This window comes from Drosophila takahashii, chromosome X (assembly GCF_030179915.1).
Source record: "Drosophila takahashii strain IR98-3 E-12201 chromosome X, DtakHiC1v2, whole genome shotgun sequence".
NCBI lineage: Eukaryota > Metazoa > Arthropoda > Insecta > Diptera > Drosophilidae > Drosophila > Drosophila takahashii.
In genome coordinates, this window is record NC_091683.1 from 10658534 (window position 1) to 10678680 (window position 20147).

Consider the following 20147-nt stretch of genomic DNA (forward strand, 5'->3'; position numbering starts at 1 on the left):
CCAAAAACATTTGGAATTCTGTTGTGTTTACAAATTAAAAAAAATTATCACTTAATTAAAAAAAAAAGGATTTCGTAAAATTGTAAAGGTTATAAGGTACAAAAACCTTGTATTTCTAGTTACGTTATTGTTACAAAATCTTAATTTATAAATTAAACAGTTAGTTATTGAGATTGATATCTGCAGTGTGACCATGCTAATAATATTAATGTTCTTTTTAGTGAGGAAAGGCAGTGTTACATTGCATTATATTTTATAGTCGAGGTACTCCGCTATAGCGTTCTTTATTGTTTTTATTAAGAAACAAATATTTTTTTAAATAATATATTTCAACATAATATTTCATATAAAGCCCATTCTAAAGCCGCTTCTCAAATTTACCATTGGGCATCAAGGTAAATCCTCCAACTCACACCTTTTCCGAGGATGGCGATTCGTTTTCCTGCGTTTGGCTGCTGACCAGATTGTCATCACCATACCGCGAAGTGGAACTTTCCTGTGCTTCACACCTCGCTTTGTTCTTCGTTTTTATTTTGGAGGATGGGGAATACGAATGGGGGGAATATTGCCTAATGCAATAACAAATATTTATACTTTTTGCGATAAATGTTTGCGTTGGTTAATAAAGCGATTTGTTATTTGTGTATTCGTGGCCATAATTTATATGCCTAAATTGGATTAAGTCGTTGGGTCACGCAGACTCCACTTTAATGCGGAGGCGTTGGTGTTGAGTGGTTCGAGTTTGGACTCTCGGATTTCATCTACGGATCGGTAGCGCCGCGGGCATACGCCTCGCAAAAGGTGTGAAAAAGTTGAGAAACTTTTCCTTTATTACTTATTTGTTTGAGAGGGGCTCCCAAGCTTCCCAAACCCGAAGTTCCCAAAGGGTCCACGGAGCTTAATGGTTTCTGTGCCTGTACATGGCAAATTACTTAACCGGCAACCTAATGACAACACCTACAAAACAGAGCGCCCCCTTTTTGCCCATCATCCGTTCGATTCCGATTCTTCGACTAGGTAGCAAAACACCAGGGTCTCTCGCTCTTTCTGTTTTAGCGGCCCAGGAACGAGGCGATCATTTACAGGGCACGATCATTTATTTAAAAATTATTGCCACATCGATCACCGGCAGAGACACACGATCGGTGGAGAGAACTGCAGACTGGAAACTGGAGACTGCACGGCGAGAAATAAATGGGACTATCTATTAGTTTATATTTTGAGATAAAAAAAAATCCTTTTAGTTAATTTATATATTAAATTGTAAAATATGGAGATTTAAATGATGTGTAGTGTGACCATGCTAATGAAATTGTGGTTATTTTCAGCGAGGACAGGCAGTGTTACCTTGCATTAGAAACAATGGTGTTTTCTATTTCTCTAGAAGTAACACATAATTGTCGACTAATTTCGTTAACATTTTTTCTCTGCGTGTCGACAATGTTCCCTGTGCCATTTCATTATTATAGGGCACGCTCGATCGTCGATCGCCGATCGTCTGCCTGAGTTTTCTTCAGCTTAGTTTAGGTTTTGTAGCCGGACCTCCTCCTCCGCCTCCTTAGTTTTTTTTTTTATTTTGCACATTTTGATGAGGCTGCAGCGTATTGGACCGGATATGCTGCACACGCAGAGAGTGATCTACATTTATTTATGGATCCTGGAACTTGGAGGAGCCTCCAAAAGCCTCAGAGCAAAAGAGATGCATAGAGGAAGAGCCACCGAAAATCAATTGTAAGTTTTTGATTTTGATGAATTGATTTTAGATTGCTTGGATTTCGATAAGAGTTCTTCCTGTTTTTTTTTTTTTTTTATTAATATTCTTTTTTTTGCCATTCAAATCGAGGCGGGCAAGCAAGCTGTCATTAGACCGCAATTAGGCAGCATTTTTCAGAGCCACAGAGCACACACTTCGGGGCGATAAGCATAGACATTATAGGCAATTTGTTGTAATTGAAAATTAAAGTGTCAGCCTGTGGCATCCAGGGACAAACTGGATGGGTCCCCCGAATAAACCTCGAGTCCCACAATCTCCCATTCCCTCGATAAAGCCTGTCGTCTGGATGGCAGAGTGGCCGGCATTTATGCAGTTTTGTCCTCATGACATGATCGCCGACGCGATAACGCCGGGCCTTACAAAGTGCAGATCCTGCGCTTACATTAAGCTGATATGCAAATTATGCGGCGGGCTTATTCCGGCGAAAAAACGCTGAACGTTCATCGTTCGACGATCGTCGATCGGTCGTTTAAATTAGCGTTAGCAAAAGTATGCCAGGGTCTCTCGAGATTATCGATGCCCCCCGATCTCCCGATCACCCGATCGATCCAACGCCGCCCCGTGTATTTGTATTTAAAATTTACAACTTTTTGCCTTTTGCCAACGTTTTAATAACGTTTTGATGAATTTTATATGCACCGCTTGTCGTCGATGGCTTTTGGCCATCCCATCCCATCCCGATCCGATCCGAAGGCGAGTGTCAGTTTATGGGTTTCATTAAATATTTGCCCCTTGATGATATGGCCATCGAGCTGGGGGAAACTCATTCATTATTGATCATCGCGATGGCATCTGGCACTTGTCGTTCGTTTTTTTTTTTTTTTTTCAAAGAGGGGGGCGTCTATCGGGGGACTCGTTTTAATAGTCCCCGCGATAGTCGATCGATCGATCGTGATTATGTTGTTGCCATTTTTTACGATCTCAACGTTCTCGTCCAGCCCTTTTTGCATATAGCTATACATATATATATGTATACTCGTATGTAATCTGGATCATTTGACAATATCTCTGACTGGGCACTAATTTACGAAACACCGAATGCGAGGCAATTTAATCGATTAAAAGTTGCATCGAGGGCTTTTGTCTTCTCTCCTCATCCTCATCGGTTGGTTCGCTAATAAAGAACGTGATATATTACACGCCGAAAGTTTAAAGTCTCGATTCTCTCGATGAGTCCCCCGAATCTCCGGTGGTGGCCACTACTGTAGAGCAACTTAATTTCAATCGCTTCGCTTATTGTTATGGCTCTGTTGTCGTGTAGTGAAACAATGGGATCAACATCCAAAAAAAATATAAAAAATAAATAAACAAAAAACCGGCAGTAGCAACAGCAGCAGAAGCAACAGCAGCAGAAGCACACCAACGAAGCAGCAATAATAAAATTTAAGGATCCGATCGATCGGGGGCCATCTGATGATCTTGCAGATCTCAGGCGATCTTCCGATCTTACGATCCTCCGATCTCCGGACAGATCCGATCCGCTCGATCCAATTATTGTGTGCGTTGTTGCAATAAATTCGTTTATCGCCGCCGTCGCAGCGGCAGCCAAAATCATTTAAAAGCGATCAGTTTAGCCTGTTGTTGCTACGTTTTCAGATTAAGTGATTGCCGAAAAATTGTTGCCGCGTATACAGTGCGTTTCGCCAGTGGAGGTCTAGATTTTAATGAGCTTAAAATAATAAAAACCGTATTTTAATATGCGATTTTAGGGAGTTTAGCTCTGGGATCAAATTAATATGCGCATGGTTAATTTCTAGTATTTATACGCATATCGTTTTTACCATGCAATTGATCATCATTTTATATCAAGTTTTTTTTTTTTTATACGATTTATTTGCCTTTACGAATTAAACTTGCATTACATTCATTGAACGCACTGTTTCGTTGGCATAGCTAAAAGGACCGCCTGAAGCCGACTTTTCAGACTTACAAATTGATTGAGTTATGTAATTGCAATGCAGTTCAGTTTAGGTCGAGTTCAGCTCGCTGGCTTTTACATGACTGCGCTTTACATTTTAATTAAGAAAACTGCTGGCGTTGGTGAATAATAAATGGGGAAAAAAGGGGATCAAAAGGGTATAAAATGCGACGAAGGCACAGGCGCTTTCCTTGGCCGCTTGTCACAACAGCGCTTTTTAGTCGATCAATGCCATTTCACTTGATGTCGAAGTGCTTGATGCTGCTGCTGCTGTTTTCACCCAACTCTCGTCGTTCGGCTGACTCTGAATCTGTGTGAAGCACATCATAAATCACCAAGCGACAACGTATTCAACTCCTGATTTACACGCAGAGAAATTGGGAATGGAAATGAATGATTTTAAAAGGTGACCCCAATTTGCAGTTTTAACTTAACTCGATTAAATTATTTGGGATTTTATATGGGCTAGTGTTAATGTATTCTGTTTTACTTTTTTATAAAAATTGGATTGCAATTTTGTTAAATTTTCGATAGTTTGCATAAAGGTGACCCTAATCTGCACTTGGAGAGGTTATAACTGGACCAATTGGATTGATACAACCTTATAATGCCAAGGTGAGTTGAGGAAAGGATTAGTGAAGATGAGATTTGGTGACCCGAAAGCTTTATTAATGGTTTTACTAAAAGGTGACCCCGAATTGTAGATATTTTATTGGTGCTTTAGCTAGACTGTTGGAAGTTAAATCATGTGTAACCCTTTTTTTCCTGTGCAGTTTTCCCAACTCTCCAGGTTGGTAACTCCATCTCCATGTCGATGTCTCCGTGTCCAATGCTCGTGTCTCCTTGGCATTTCTGCCTGCACTTGTTGTAAATTTCCTCCGAAACTGTGAAGCGTCCGTTGCACAAGTGCTGGAAGTCTGAAATCTGAATCTGAATGTGCAAGTTGGTAGCTTTTTGTTTTTGGCCTGGCTCTTAGCTCTTAGCATTTAGCTTTTGGCTTTTTAGCCGCGCTTCTGGTTACCAGTTGGCTGTCATGACGTGCGCACAATGCGTGCGCATAATTCAGAGTCTGGAAACTCGACTGCTGCGTTGCATGCAACACGTAGCAACGGAGCAGCAGCCAGCGAAGCTCACTCACTCATTCATGCAACGCTACCTCAACCTCCCCACCTGCGATCCTCCTCAGCTGTCATCACTCTCGGCTCATTGATTCGAGCACGGCACACATTCCTTCGGCTTGCCACTTGTCAACACTTCATTTCAACAACTACTCCTCTTTTGTGGATCCCTGGATCTCTGGATCTCTGGGCTCTCTGGCTCCCTTTGATAAGTCAATCATGCCACAAGTGCCACATTCGAGTGTTGCTGCTGTTTCGCTGGCATTGTTTGTTTGTTTGTATCAGCCACATAAAGCAAACGGACTTTGATGGCCCACCTTTTGTTTAGCTTATTTTCCTCCGATATCCTTTGATGATCATCATCATCGTTTTGCATTCGCCTGACATATCCACTTGTTTACGGGCTTTTTTAGCAGCAAGTGCAGAGGATCCTTTTGTGTGTGTGGGAACGGAGGATCCACCAGGATGATCGGATCCATTAGGGCTTCATGAACATAATGCTTAAAGCTTTGAGGGTCAAGTAATTTGCTTCCACTTAACCGCAGTTCCAAATCTCTCGAGCCAATCCGCCCTTAAAAGAAGATAAACAAATTAATCGGTTTTTTATTCAAGACTAGAAGATACCTTTCTTTAAAAATTACGATAATAATTTGCATTAAATATTATACATTTTTTTGTGGAATTTTTTATAGATATATAAAACTAATTAATAAAATTTAATAATAAAACCAATTAACCGTTGACCATCATTCCATCATACCCCTGATGACATGCATACTCTCTTTATAAAACGAGTACCCGAAAATCTTCAGTACAATCTTGACTCGATCTCCTCCGCTGAGTGGTACAAATATTTTTTCACAGCTCATTAAAATGTAATTTGAAGAGCGAAATGCTTCACGACCAGGGCAACCGCAATAAACCGTTGTTGCATTGATATTATCGCGAAAAACAAAAACGCCGAACCGGATTGTTGTTTTTTTTTTGCAGGGGGCAACAGTAAAGTAAAGTAAATGCAATGTAACACCCAAATAAGTGAGGATACCAACTAAATGGCAACTTTTGCGCGGCAAGTTGAGCATTCAACAATTTAATTAAAATGAAATTTCCGAATCACATTCTGGGAGCTGGGAGCCGCCGCTAAGGAGGGAATGGTGGGGAATAACTGATCTTGGCAGCAGGTTGATCGTGATTGCGAGACTTGCCGCCAAAGCCTTGCACCTCCGATATTCCACGGGACTAAGCCCAGACCACTTCCCCAACTGCTGACGATGATCAATGATCGCTGAGCCGACCGACGAGTCCCCAGATCTCGATCTCTCATCCTCATCCTCGCGGGATTCGAGTTTTACTATAGGGTATATATGTGTACATATATAATAGTATGTAATGCGCCATGCATTACGTGTATCTGGCGTTGTCATCGTGCCAGTTTACCCGCATATTATTAATTGGATAGCCATAGTTGCGATCTCCGCTAGAATTTATGTGTTAATTTGTCTCGCCGCCAACTGTTGATTTATTTCTGCCTGCTCTGCTCTCCTTCTTTTTTTTTTATGCTTTTTTAATGCCTTTTAGCTGGCTTTTTGTGATTATTGCCCCGGTTACTTACTCTCTTATCAGAACGTTGTGACCATTAGCGGAGGGCCGCGGCAATTTGTTGGCCGCCTGCCAGACGACCGGCGACATAATCATTTCCCCTACGCCGCCGCTGCAATTTGTATTGTTCGCATAATTAAATTGACGCTTGACATTCCAGCCAGGCCAACTCTGGTCCACTCCGCTGACATTGACACGCGCAGTCTCCACACAGGGCGAAAATTCAGCCATGAAATACTAGGAATTCATTTAAAATTAGTGAAATTTCTTATACGGAACTTAAAAGAATTATTAGGGAGAATTGTCATGACGAATCATTCTTTATTTTTATTTCTTTGTTGTTAATTTTTAACAAATAAAAGAAAACACAAAACATTGTGGTCCTTCAAGCCAGATTTGAAAGGATTTTCTCAGTTACAAGATATTTTCTCTCCTTCCTAAGAAATAGAAGAGAACGTGGTCCTTCGAGCCGGATTTAGTTCACATGCAAAAGTTACTCTATCACTTAAGTTCAGAGTTCTTTTGCCTTCCATATTTTTTCGCTCAGTGCCCCCGGCTGCAACTTATTCGATCGCAACTCCATCTGCGACTCCGTCTAGTTGGTATAATTAGCGACGATTAAACACTTGTCGGTCCCACCCAGCTGCGGTTGAGAACAAAAGCATTTCATTGCTTTTGTCGGCCGGCTTTTGCTATTTTGCTACTCTGATGCTACTTTGCTACTCTGCCAGGCTGCTGCTGCTGCTTTTGCTTTTGCTATTTCGCATCGCATCGCGGACCCAATGGAATTTGTCAAGCGCAAGGACACATTGCTGTTGGCAATTAGGCGCCCGCCGCTCCTCCATTCAATGGCAATTGTTGTCAGGCTTGTTTGATTAGTCTGTAATTGGTGGACGACGGTGGAGATCGGGTTCTTCTGGCTGCTATAAAAGATCGACCCAAGATCGATCGCCGTAAATACTTAATTATGAATTTATTGATTTTAATGAACATTATCAATTTGCCATATGGAAAATGGGCACCTCGGAGCCTCGGAGGAGGAAGACAGGACAGGAGACAAAGCATTTCAACAAAATATTAATCAAGTGTGTGGCACGATCAAGGTCGCCGATCCAATGGGATCTCTCGCATAATGACAGGCTGCAACTGCCGATCTTCTTCGATCTGCGATCTTCTTCTCGAACTGGAACTGCAACTTTATGTGATCGGAAGCACAGAGAGAAAATTTTATAAACATTAAGAGTGTTATCTAAATGGAAAGCTTCTGATTATAATCATGTTTCTTTTAGTGTACTCTATGTAGATTGCAGTTCATCAGCGACATTAGTGATCTCTACTAGCACACCGATGATCGCTGGCGGTGGAGAATAGATCACGCCCTAATAGAAGATCACCACCGATCAATTTGGTCCCCGAAAGGCATACAATTAGGCTACTGAATGGGTGGGAAAAGAGGTTGGAGCCTTAAATACCCCGGGAGATACGACATTGTAAGATATTTCTCTTATACCAATTACCATTTAATTGAGATCTTTGTATTTTAAAGTAAAAACCTTGAGGGCTGGTAAATATTTTTTATAACTGATTTTTTTCCTGGTCTAAAATTTAGATATATTGAGTGGGTGATCTACAATCTTCAACAAGTTCCCCCTCAAGTGTCACTCTATAAATCGATATGCGCCGACCGAAAGCTGAGCAAACACACAAGGACTAGAGCAAGGAAGTGCAAACAAATAGACAAACACGGGCTCTCGAGTATCTGTAGGGTCTTTGGGTCGTTCGCTGTGTATCTGTGAGGTAGCCAAGGACACACACGCGTGTCCTGGACAAGCTGCAACTGCAACTGCAACAGGAAGACGTGCCAATGTGCAACGCGTGCGCCTGTCTCGAGTGATAAGGCCTCCTCCTCCTACTCCTCATCCTCCTCCGACAAACACACAATCGCCCATATGTGTGCAGAGAAGACATGCGCAGCCGAAGGACACGAAGAAAATATTAATTTACTCTAGGCAGAATGTCAGCTGCCCGCTGGTGGCATAAAAAGGGTACAAGCCCCGACGAATACACTGGAAAAATCTTTTTGATGTACACAAGTGTAAGAAAGGAATAGAATTGAATTAACGATAAAATATCTAATTTTTCCGACTTTGTTTTGTATTAAATATTACGTTTTTGTATTTAAGTTTACTATTGATTCGCTGCGTATTTATTTGCTTTGTTATATATATTTTTATATTTAACTTTTTTAGTATCATAATTTTTTTGTATATTTTTTATTTATTTTGTTTATTATTTTTTCTCTTTCGAAATTTTCTAAAAATATATATTTCTTATTTTCGATTTTTTTCCGAGTGCATTAGAGTAGGGATTGCCAAAGATACAAAATCAGAATGCATCTGCAGTCGTGGCACGCACGCCAAAAAATAAATATGAGAACCAGCCATTTGCTAACCCCATCGCACACACACCTTGCACACACCTTGTGCACCTTTTCGGGAACCTTTAACCTTAACATGGTGACATAAGAGTCGCATCCCAGAAAAACGGGAACTACTTATGTATGTCTATGGAAATAATATCAGTGAAATCGGGGAAACGGAATCGAAATCAAGGAGCGAATGCCAGTTGACAAAAACTAAGAAATGAAAAAACGCCCCCGACATGTGCAACGATTTTTGCAGCTTGCAGCGATTAGGAATCTGAATCTGAATTTCGAACAGAAGCAGCAGATCGATTCGATCGGTTGCACAGGAAGGGAAAAAAGGGGTTATTCCTTGTATTTCGTTTGCTGCAATATGCTGATGGCAACAATGTTGCGGCGCAAGGTGATAAAAACAGATATGGATAGGAGCGGAGGTAGGTGAGATCCAATTCTAAAGAAGAGACACAGCTAGAAATACCCTTCAATTTGTATATTATAATTTATAAATTTATATCATACTCCGAAATTTTAAATAATCAAATGCCAGTTGTAAATGATTAATTAACAAGAAATCGTTTAAAATACAATAAAGCAATATACCTAAATTTTAAAAATCAATTTTAAAGATATTTGCAAGAATGTTGACCAAAAGTTGTTATTTTTTTACAATCAGTGTTGTTCAGTTTAGTACTTTTTCGTCGCTTTAGGGCGAAAATATGTGGGGCCTAGAGTTTGTTAGTTTTTTCCAGATTTCAGTATTCTTTTTTTTAAGTTTTTAAAAGTTTTAATTAATTATTTATTATAAAACTTAAAAAAATAGGATGGAATAGCTATTTCTGCCCACTTATTTTTAATGTTAGTGTTAAGCAATTTTATTTTAGTGAAAAAATACCGAAAATTATCAATAGCTCTGGGTGAAAATAATCGCCCTTAGTCAGTCATACTGTCACCTTGTCAGTTCAGTTCTCCCAATTTTTATTCTGACGTGAAACAGCTCCGGTAAGTTTCTTTAAAATTGCTTGCTAAATAAATAATTTATTCCTGTACTTATACAGATCGAAATAAGGAAAAATGGATAATTTGCAGCTAGATGAAACTGACCTATCTTCGCGTACACCGCACGATTTGATTCAGGAAAAGGTTCGCTACCAGAAGACTAAAATCGTACGTCTGGAGCGAATGTTGAAGAAGATGAAGAAGGAACTTCGCAAGAATAACGAACTTATCAGGAAGCTGATCCATCGTAATAGCGTTCAAAAGTCCAAGATTAAGAAGTTGAAGGAGAAGAACAATTGAGACATGTGCTTTTTTGCTCGTCAATCGCTACAATAAATCTACGTGAACCCCTTACTCAGTAAGGAAGGGATTGCAGAACAAATTTTCGGTTGCTTACTTATTGAATACCACATTTCCCTGTATTTTTTACCCGATCCAATCCGCACATGACCTGACTGGTATAGAGAACTTCTGTTAATAGCCGAAGCTCCATAAACCCAGTGCTTCTCGGTTCATCCCGCATTTATGGAATATGGAACATGCGAGATGAGATGTCTAGGTGCATTTGTCATAATTGCCCAAAGAGCAGGGGATTCTCGAGGAGGTGAAACGAAGGCGGTTTCTGTTGGGTTTTATGCTTCTTGCGGTGGTCTCTCGGTGGTCTTGCGGATCTCAGATCTTTGGGATTTGCATTACGCGCAGCCGCAAATGATGCAAATTTCCTTAGAGATTGCCGCTAAGATTAGGCAAGAGATCCTGGCGGCTTAGCCGCAACTAAATGCGGCTTAAACAATGTTCTTAGGCGTGAGATTTTCATTACGATCTCTTTCAGGTTTTGCTCTGGTTCGGTTTGGTTAGGTTCTCCATCTCCATCCAGTTCTAGTACAAGCGTATATGTGTGTATTGTCGGCGAAATTTCAAAACCCGCTTCCCGGGAAAAACGGAGGCTGCGGGCAGAGGTGAATAGAAAAAAGAAGCAGAAAATGAAAACACAATGATTGGTAGGTTTTTCAGCGGGTTTTTCTTTGCATTTCAGGTCCTTTTGGTATACGTCTGCCAGGATATGTGCGTGTCTATGGATTTGTTTGCATGCAAAACAGTTTGCAGACGTGTGTGGATATGAAACCTGAAACCCTCCTCCTTCCTGACCACAAAAGTCAGTCTACAGTCCAAAATCCAGAGTCCAGGGCTCCAGAATGAAGAAGAACCTTAAGAGTACATCATATATACACATATATTCCGCGTGGAATTAAATTATTCCCAAAGGAATAAGAAATAAGAGCTCCAAATGGCCGCGGGACATTCTGGGCTGGCTGCCAAAATAATTAAGTCGTTTGCTCCGACAATTAAATAATTCTGAAAATCGCTCTTCGCAAACGTTCTGAACGTTTTTGTGGCTCCCTGTTTTTATTTTACTTTTTTTGTATTTTTATTGTATTTTGTGGTCTTTTTAAAAAAATGCCTCCGAAATTTGTTTAATTGCGTTTTGGCTGCGAGCGACAGTTTAACATACGAGATTCGAGAAGATGCCGCGTGCAGCGTGAGAAAAATGCATAATTTTTGTAATGTGATTTCGTTTTGGGTGCCGGGTGCCAGCCAAACCCATTGCACATTCATCATGGATCACGCGAGACAGTGGGTTCAAAGACTTGCCAAAAATATATACATACACAGAGAAAAAAAAAACCAAAAATGGTCATCATTCGGGTATTTTTTCATATCAATTTTGGTCCCATATGTGGTCATACCAAAAGTATATTTTCGAACATACCAAATTGGTATTTTCGAACATATGAATGTGGTATTTTTCATAATAGATTGTTATGCGCACATATCAAATTTTGCTACAAAATTTTGTATTGTATTTTCTCTAACTCAGAAAAGCATTCTGCCACGAAAAAAAAAATGTGGGCATGGCTCAGAGGCCAAGGTGCTAGGTCCTGATATTATTTTGTGCTCGGGGGAACAGGGTTCAAATCCCGCTCACAACACAACACAACTTTTTTTTTTTTTATTAGTAATCTTATCATATTAACTTTTTACCACAATTTTGTTCTTAATATTGTTAAGGAAATGTTAATTATGCGCCTTAAAAACTTTTTACTTTCTCTGCCTTAGCCGGTTTTGAACCGGGGTCCTCTCGCATCAGAGTCGGATGCGTTACCTATTGGGCCATCGCGACAAGTTACACGCGAGTATATTAGCTAAACTTGAATGTAAAATTATCTCGTTTAAGCATGCTCAACTTGTAAGTGTGACCACAGCATATAAAGCGTTATAATACCATTGTATACCAGAAATACAACAAAAATACAACTTTACAGCCATACTATTTTTTCGAAGACTTTTCGATGCCCCATTTGATATGAAAAACATATCAATCTTTGAAGTATTCATATTAATATGTTACGGATTCATATCAACATGGGTAATTGTTATGATTTCGTATCATATTGGTATGAATTCGTATTACATTTATATGGAAAAATTGATATGTACAAATTGAGGAGACAATATCAATCTGGTATTGTTCCGTTTTTTTCTCTGTGTACTAGTTTGAATTATAGGTATAAAGAAAATGTGATAAAATGCAATACAAGTCATTTGGTTAAATTTTTTTCTTACCGAAATAAATAATCATAATTATAATTTATTGTACCCAAATTGTATTGTATCTTCCTAAATGTCAATCTAGATCATTCATAACTTCTGCAGTCGATTTTCAATTGATTTATGATTTTTAAATAATATTATAATAATGCAAATTCAAATAATATCAAAAATATAATAATGCAAAATCAATAATATAATAATAACAAAAAATCTAAAAATAGAATAACAATGCAAAATCAAATAATACAATAATATTGCAAAATCAAATAATATAATTATAATGAAAAATTAAAAAATATAATTATCCTATAAAAATATAATTATCCTATAAGAAAATAATAATAAATATATATTTATTTTTAGATTCTCTCTTCGACTTGGAACCACTGTTGACGTGTGGCGCTGGCTTTCACTGGCGTTGGCAGTCGGCGACTACTGTGCCACGCCCCCTCCATATATTCGGAACAAAGGCGGTAGCGCATAATTACACTTTTGTTTTACATTCGGCCAGTAGTCGGTGAATTCCAGGAGCTGAGCTGTCCACGTCCACGACCAAAAATATCCCACAATTCCCATTTTGCCAGCTGGTCAAGATATTTTCTTCTTTTTTTCGCCTCGGGCGTGAGTCGCAATCCTCGGCGGAAAAGTAAAATACCAAGGTATTTGTTTGTGCATCTCCTTCGGGGACAATTGCCATTTGAGGCTTTGTTGCAGCCTTTGTGTCCTTTGTGGCACGCTCATTGTCCTTCGTGTATTACATGGACCACTCGAAAGCCATTCGAATCTGATTTGTGGGCGGACAACGCGTCGTAGAAATCGCCTTTGACCTCCGACTTCTTTTCCAAATTTTGTCAAAGGCAATTAGGATTCCTAAATTCTTTGACCCAAAGAAAGAAGGGCGAAGGCGTGTGTGCCAAGCGGTTTAGGGCGAAGAAATCTCTCTAGATGGAACTCGGTTGATCTAGTTAGCGATTGCAATTGTACCAAATTGGGTTACCCCGGCGGTTTGTCAACATATCTATTTTTCTTCTGTCTGCCCAGGATTTTTGACTTTGTCACCCTGTGTGTGTTTTGTTTCCATATCCGATTTTGCGGTTTAGTTCGCGTCACGTGTGGGCGTGGCATACGCTGATTAGCCCTCGAAAGTCGCTTGCTTACTTCTTTGGGATTTACGTGAAGACCTAGAGAAAATTCATGCATTTCTTTTGCATTCATTAAGGGAAGGGAAACCAGAGCACAAAAAAAAAAAGAAACAGAAACAGAAAACCGTCTCGACTTTAAGTCGTCTGCATCAAATCAATCAAATTGATGCGCTTCGATCGGGGAATATTTAAACTAACAAAGTTAGGACCTACGCTCGATGGACTGCTTTTCAGAGGATTATAATCATACAAATTTTAGAGGGTATATTAGGCATAAAAATAAATACATAGAGGTCTTTTTATGGACTTCCCATTAAAAATCTCCGCCAATCCAAATAATTATGTACTATCCTGTAGATTAGATAGTTATCATACAATATAGTACTGCTATATCTATTAGATATATACAATATTTAATTTTCCCTTCAATTTTAATACAATATTGAGATTGCTTCTCTCGACATAATGGGTATCTTTTAGTCCAATTCCTAAAAATTGTTCTTTCAGGTTCTCCATTGAATGCTTTTTCTGTTTTAGCATAAAAGCAATCATAATCCGCACACACTGAGCGCTGACAAAAAGTTGTCAATTAGGTTCATCAAGAGCGAATGGCAAAGACCCAATCTTCTCGATCCCGAAAACCCGATCCGATCCAATCCAATCCGATCCGATCCTCTGGGGTTTATATACATATGTTAATGCAACAACCTGCATGTAGTCAAATGGAGCAGCCACTGGATCGGATCCACCGCTGTCTTCAGGGTCTTCCGTCTTTAGTTCTCTGGGCCTCCAGACTTTGGCACCGAAAGAAAAAGAGTTTATTATTTTGTATATCATATTATAATATATCTTTCTAAACGGTTAACAATCCTGATAAAAATCCAATTATTTTTATATAAGATTTTAAAATACAATTTATATATATATTTTTTTAATATTTTATATTGTATTAATTTTTTCTTTCTGTGTGGCTATCTTCTGAATGTGGATGTCGTCACCACCCAGGCAGCGAGCGCATTTATTATGATTGCATTTTGGCCAAAAATGTTGTGTTTTCTGTTGTATTTTTTTATTTTTTGCCTGACTGCTGATGTTGTTATTGGTGTCCCGCTGCTTAGTTAAATGAGACATCAGTTTGGTTTAGTCCCTGGGATTCTCGAGCGACCCCATCAGCCAGCAAACTGGATTAACTTGGCTACCGGTTGGTATTGGTACTCCTGGTACTCCTTCTTCTTCTCATGCCATATAAGTATAAGTATATTTTCCCCTGGCTCATTTGGGTGGGCGCACTTGCTCTTGTTATTGTTGATAATGATGATGTTGAAGCCGCTGTTCTCTGGGCTTTTTGTTGTTTTTGCATGTAATACTCGAAAGGGGGAAAAATCCCTTTCGCAAATATAAGAGGAAAAAAAAGAAAAAGGAAACCTCTTCATGGCTCCCACAACTCGCAAAAGACTGTGAGAAAAAATAAAAAAGGGAAGCTGCAGTTTTAATGTCTTCATTACGCGCTACCCAGCGAAAAAGACAGCGCGATATGCTGTGGAGAATATCGAGAGGACCAACCACAAGTCTCTTGCAATATATTGTTTATTTATGAATGTCATTCAATTTATTATATCATTGTATATTTGAGCCGAGCCCGAGTTGCGTTGAGAGGGAAATGAACGCACAGATCTGGAATCTCCTTCAGTCTTCGATCCTCGGACCTCAGACTCCAATCTTCCGAGATTCGAGACTCCAGACCCGAGACTCCAGAAGAAAGGGCGCTGACCAGCTATCGAGCATCATCATCATCGTTCTCCTCCGCACTAACGGGCTTTTGTGGCAGAGCCTCATCGTCTTGTCTTTGGAGCTGGGACATTTCTGGCCATCGGTTATCGGTTTGCCACAGCCATTTGCATCACTGACCAGCCAAATCGGATCGGCGGTGCTCTAAACTATATAGGGTATAGTTGGATATATTATACGAAACATTGTATTAAGACATTATTTGTAAATTCCATTGGAATCAAGACCAAATGTACAGTTATCCTACAAATGTAATACTGTCTGGCTATAATATATAGAATTATAATATATAATATAAGTTTTCATAATGATAGCCAATAATAGTATAATAATAGAGCATATATCATTCAAGAGTTCATAAAGTTCATGTATTCCGATTGGTCTAACATCCAAAAAGACTTAAAAATATCATAGATAGGATGGTATATCTGTATATAAATCTTTATTTGGATAGAATATAACTTTTCATAACGATACCCAATAATCGTATAATAATAGAGCATCCTCGAGTCACCTATTCCGGCCCCCAAAAGCCACGGCTCCCTGCGATTTAAACTCGTTTCTCTTCTGGTTAGTTGCTCGTTTAGCGCAATGTTCTGATCGCTGCCGCTGCCCGATTATTGTATATCATCATGCCGGCGATTCTTCGATTCGTTCCGATCCGTTCCGTTCCGATTCGTTTCGATGCGGTTCCTCGATCCGCGCGACAAGTTGTCAATGCTTATAAGTCTGCCCTGTCTGTAGTATATACTCCTCCCTCGCTGCGACTGTCGCTGTATTGCATAAGATAATTGGTGATTTTCATATCGATTTATGCATCCGCTGCTCCAACTGCAAATGCGACTGCGACTTATTCTCGTTGTCTGTCGTGAACGAGCGCTAAACATTTTACCATTTACTATTGGCCATTAGAGAGCGTTTAACGCTCAGCGGGAGCAGACCAAAACAATAATTAAATCATAAATTTTCATGCTTAGATTCAGAGATTCTGAGAGGGGCAAGTGTGGTCACGCCTCCAAAAAACGTATCGAACTAAGCTAAATCAACGTCAACACTTGGAAATTTATTGCTCTATTTGGTGAAAGTTCGCCCCAATCGAATCACAATAATAAAAATAGTCACACGCCCCCTAAAAATGAGAGCTATGGACCAAAGGACACAGGGAGAAATTGGTACAAGAATTCTAGTAATAAAATAATTCTAGTATAATATAAGAATTCTAGTAACTTTTTTTATACCCTTGCAGAGGGTATTATGATTTCAGTCAGAAGTTTGCAACGCAGTGAAGGAGACGTTTCCGACCCCATAAAGTATATATATTCTTGATCAGCATCACTAGACGAGTCGATCTAGCCATGTCCGTCTGTCCGTCCGTCTGTCCGTCCGTCTGTCCGTCTGTCCGTCCGTTTCTACGCAAACTAGTCTCTCAGTTCTTAAGCTATCGCGATGAAACTTTCCCAAAAGTCATCTTTCTATTGCAGGTAGTATATAAGTCGGAACCAACCGGATCGGATAACTATATCTTATAGCTCCCATAGGAACGAAACGTTAAAAAAATTCTAGCTTCGGTGTTTTTTGAAATAAAACCTTCTACTCTTGGAAATATTATTTTTTAAATATTTCAGAATTTCGAATAAAATATTTTAAAAATCGGACGACTATATCATATAGCTGCCATAGGAACGATCGGAAAATTAATGGGAAAGTTACACAGAAATAAATTTTAGCTTTTTTGGTTTTTATTGTATTCTTTTCTACTTTGGAACATGACTCTTTTTAAATATTTCCGATTTTCAATTTTCATTTTATCAAAATCGGACGACTATATCATATAGCTGCCATAGGAACGATCGGAAAATTAATGAGAAATATAATAGGAATGATCTGCAAGGGTATATAAGCTTCGGCTGGCCGAAGCTAGCTTCCTTTCTTGTTTTCTTCTATAAAAAGCGGTATTTAAAACATTATTAAATGTAATTAAAAATTTCCCCAAGTGGTCATACAAAAAACTTTTTTTTTTGTTAAATTTAAAGATACTTTAATGTATATTTGTTTATAAATTATAGTTTTATTGTTGCTAAAAAACATTGTTCTGCCGAAAACATTGTACAACTTTCAACTTTTCCTATTTAAGTTTTGACCTTTAAAATCCAAAGAATATTTCTGAGTGTACCCACCAGATTTGAGCCTTAGATAGTCCTTAGTCCAAGTCCTAGTTGCGGTCATAGTTTTCTTTTTTTTTTTTTGGGTTTGCAGAGGGTCAAACGTTTGGTAAACAATTTCGAAACAAAAACGCCCGCTGCGATCACGTTTCACTTTCTCCTTGGATCGCGAAAGGGTGGACCTTCAACCGCGGGATCGATGCAAGTGCATATAAAGGGAGCTGAGGCTGAGGCCGAGGCATCGGCCTGCGTTCTCGGAAGGCCGAGATGATGGCTTGTTAATGGCATTTTATGGGTGCCTCATAATCAGCGCAATTATGTTGCATTTTCAAATTCCGAGAGCTAACAAGTGCCGCGAGTTCTGCGGCCGTTTTCCTTTGTAGCCAGCCGCCCGATGGCGTCGGCTGGTTTTTCAGTTTTTCAGTTGTTCAGTTTTCCAGTTTACCCAGTTCACCAGCCTGCTTTCGGTTTTTCTGGTTTTCGAGTATTTCGGCTTTCGGTGGCATATCCTTGTTATCCTGACAACAACCGCAAATGTGCTAACGAATCTTGCCGCCGACGCGACCAGCACACTCGCCCAATTAACGCGAAAACCCCGAGAAAAAACTGGAAATTGTCGGGGGAGAGGCGTTAAACGATCTCGCACCTTCGCTGCTGACTTGGCGAAAAATTAAGTGAAGTCGTCGGAGCTCTTGACCCCGGGGCACATTAAAGGGTGTTTACTGTGATGCCCCCTAGAGGAAATTTTTTAAAAAGTTGAAATAACTAAACAACCGATTTTAGAATTCAAATATTGAATAACTACAAAAAAATATAAAAATATTTGTAATATTAAATAATATTACAGACCTAAAAAATGTTTTAGACATATTTTTAATATTAAAGACCTTAAAAATGTTATAAAAATATTTCTTTTATTAAATAATATAAAATAATATTAAATAATTAAAAGTATTTTGTTATGTTATAATTATAATATTGTAAATATAACGTGATTTATATTTACCTAGACTTAATTACTTTGGAATATATTTCTCTCCTTTTTCCTGAATTTTTCGATTTCTTCTTAGTTCTTGAGGCGCATTAAACGTGTCATTCCTGGTTTATTTCTTGGCCCCTTGTGTTGGATCGCACTTTCAGCAGAAATCTACCTTTCTGGGTGGTGATCGTGTCCAGTTGCTTGTTGGCTGCCCCCAAAAGCGGCCGGCTTACAAGATCGCCAGAGTGATCGACACTAATCCGGGGCAGAATCCGCTTACTGACAGTCCGCGTCATGGTGGCAAGTCGATCCGATCGCACTAAGAAGCTGTTGAGTGGCCGGGTGACAAGTGAGCGGATTGCAAAGGCTTGCTAAATAAATGCAATCGATGTGATGGGAAAGTATGGGGAAATTAAATTATTTAATGATATATTACTTAAAAAAAAAATATTTTCACAATTTTTAATGGTGCTGAAAATATATCTTTAATAAACTCAGGTACATATATTTTTTTTAAAATTTAGGATTATAATTAATACATTTTAAATGATTTCCAAACAAAGGGAAGGCACAATATCCATGTATCATTTGTTAAGGACCCAATTTCACCGTCGAGGTTTATTTTTCGGGCATTTTAATTGTTATCACTTGTTGCGCCAAGTCAATTTTTGTGCCCTCGATAGAGTCATTATTCACGATTATCCAATTGACTGGCTCTCAATTGATCCTGCGGCTTTTTATTTTCTTCAATCCATTTCTTTTGTTCGATTGCGGCATTTCTATTCATTTCTCTTTCTTTTTTTATATTGTCGTTTAAACGGCTTTCGAATCGCGTTGCATTGATCCCATTAGTACGCCCCATTTAGCACCTTTTTGTGGCGGATCACGGGATCAGGTGCATCGAGCTGCTTTGATCTTGGGCCGCAGGAGCGTGAAAAAGGATGCTTGTTAGGTCCTGATTACCACGGTGATCTAAGGACCCATTGTCCTTGAACTGCACGCCCCACTAGCGTTCCGTTTAAGGTGTACTTCTTCCAACCACTAATGACATATCGAATCGAATTGATTCCCACGATTCCGAATCGACTATTCCGTTCCGTTGGCCAAATATTTGCATAAGCCTTTGCGGAAACCGGAAATCGAAATACCGAAAGATAAAGATTCTTCCCCAGTTAGCGGTTTTCACAGCTAAACAAACACGAAGGATAAAAGAGGAAGTGCTGTTTATGGATCAACCCACATCAAAAAAGAGAAATAAATAAATCCCGTCAGGCAACAGATTTCCTATCGATCCACTGACTCAAAATTGATTTCTACGCCCACCGAACGAACGATCGAACCCAATTTTTATTCGAATCCCAGCTCATCAGCATAACAATCAAACTCTCGAAACCCTTTTGGCACTTCCCCGCCCAGTCTTCCTTACCCTTCGGAATTTGCCTGTTCTGTTTTTATAATTCCATTTTTCACACCACTCTTTGGAGATCCGATCCGTCCGATCGATCCACCTGTTGAAAAAACCCAGAGGAACGGGAGGCCTAGGCCATTAAAAAGGACTTTTTCGTAGAAACGCATCGAATGTGTTCGATTTGCTTAATTGAATTTTCGTATACACCAGTGTATACCAGGTGGAGGA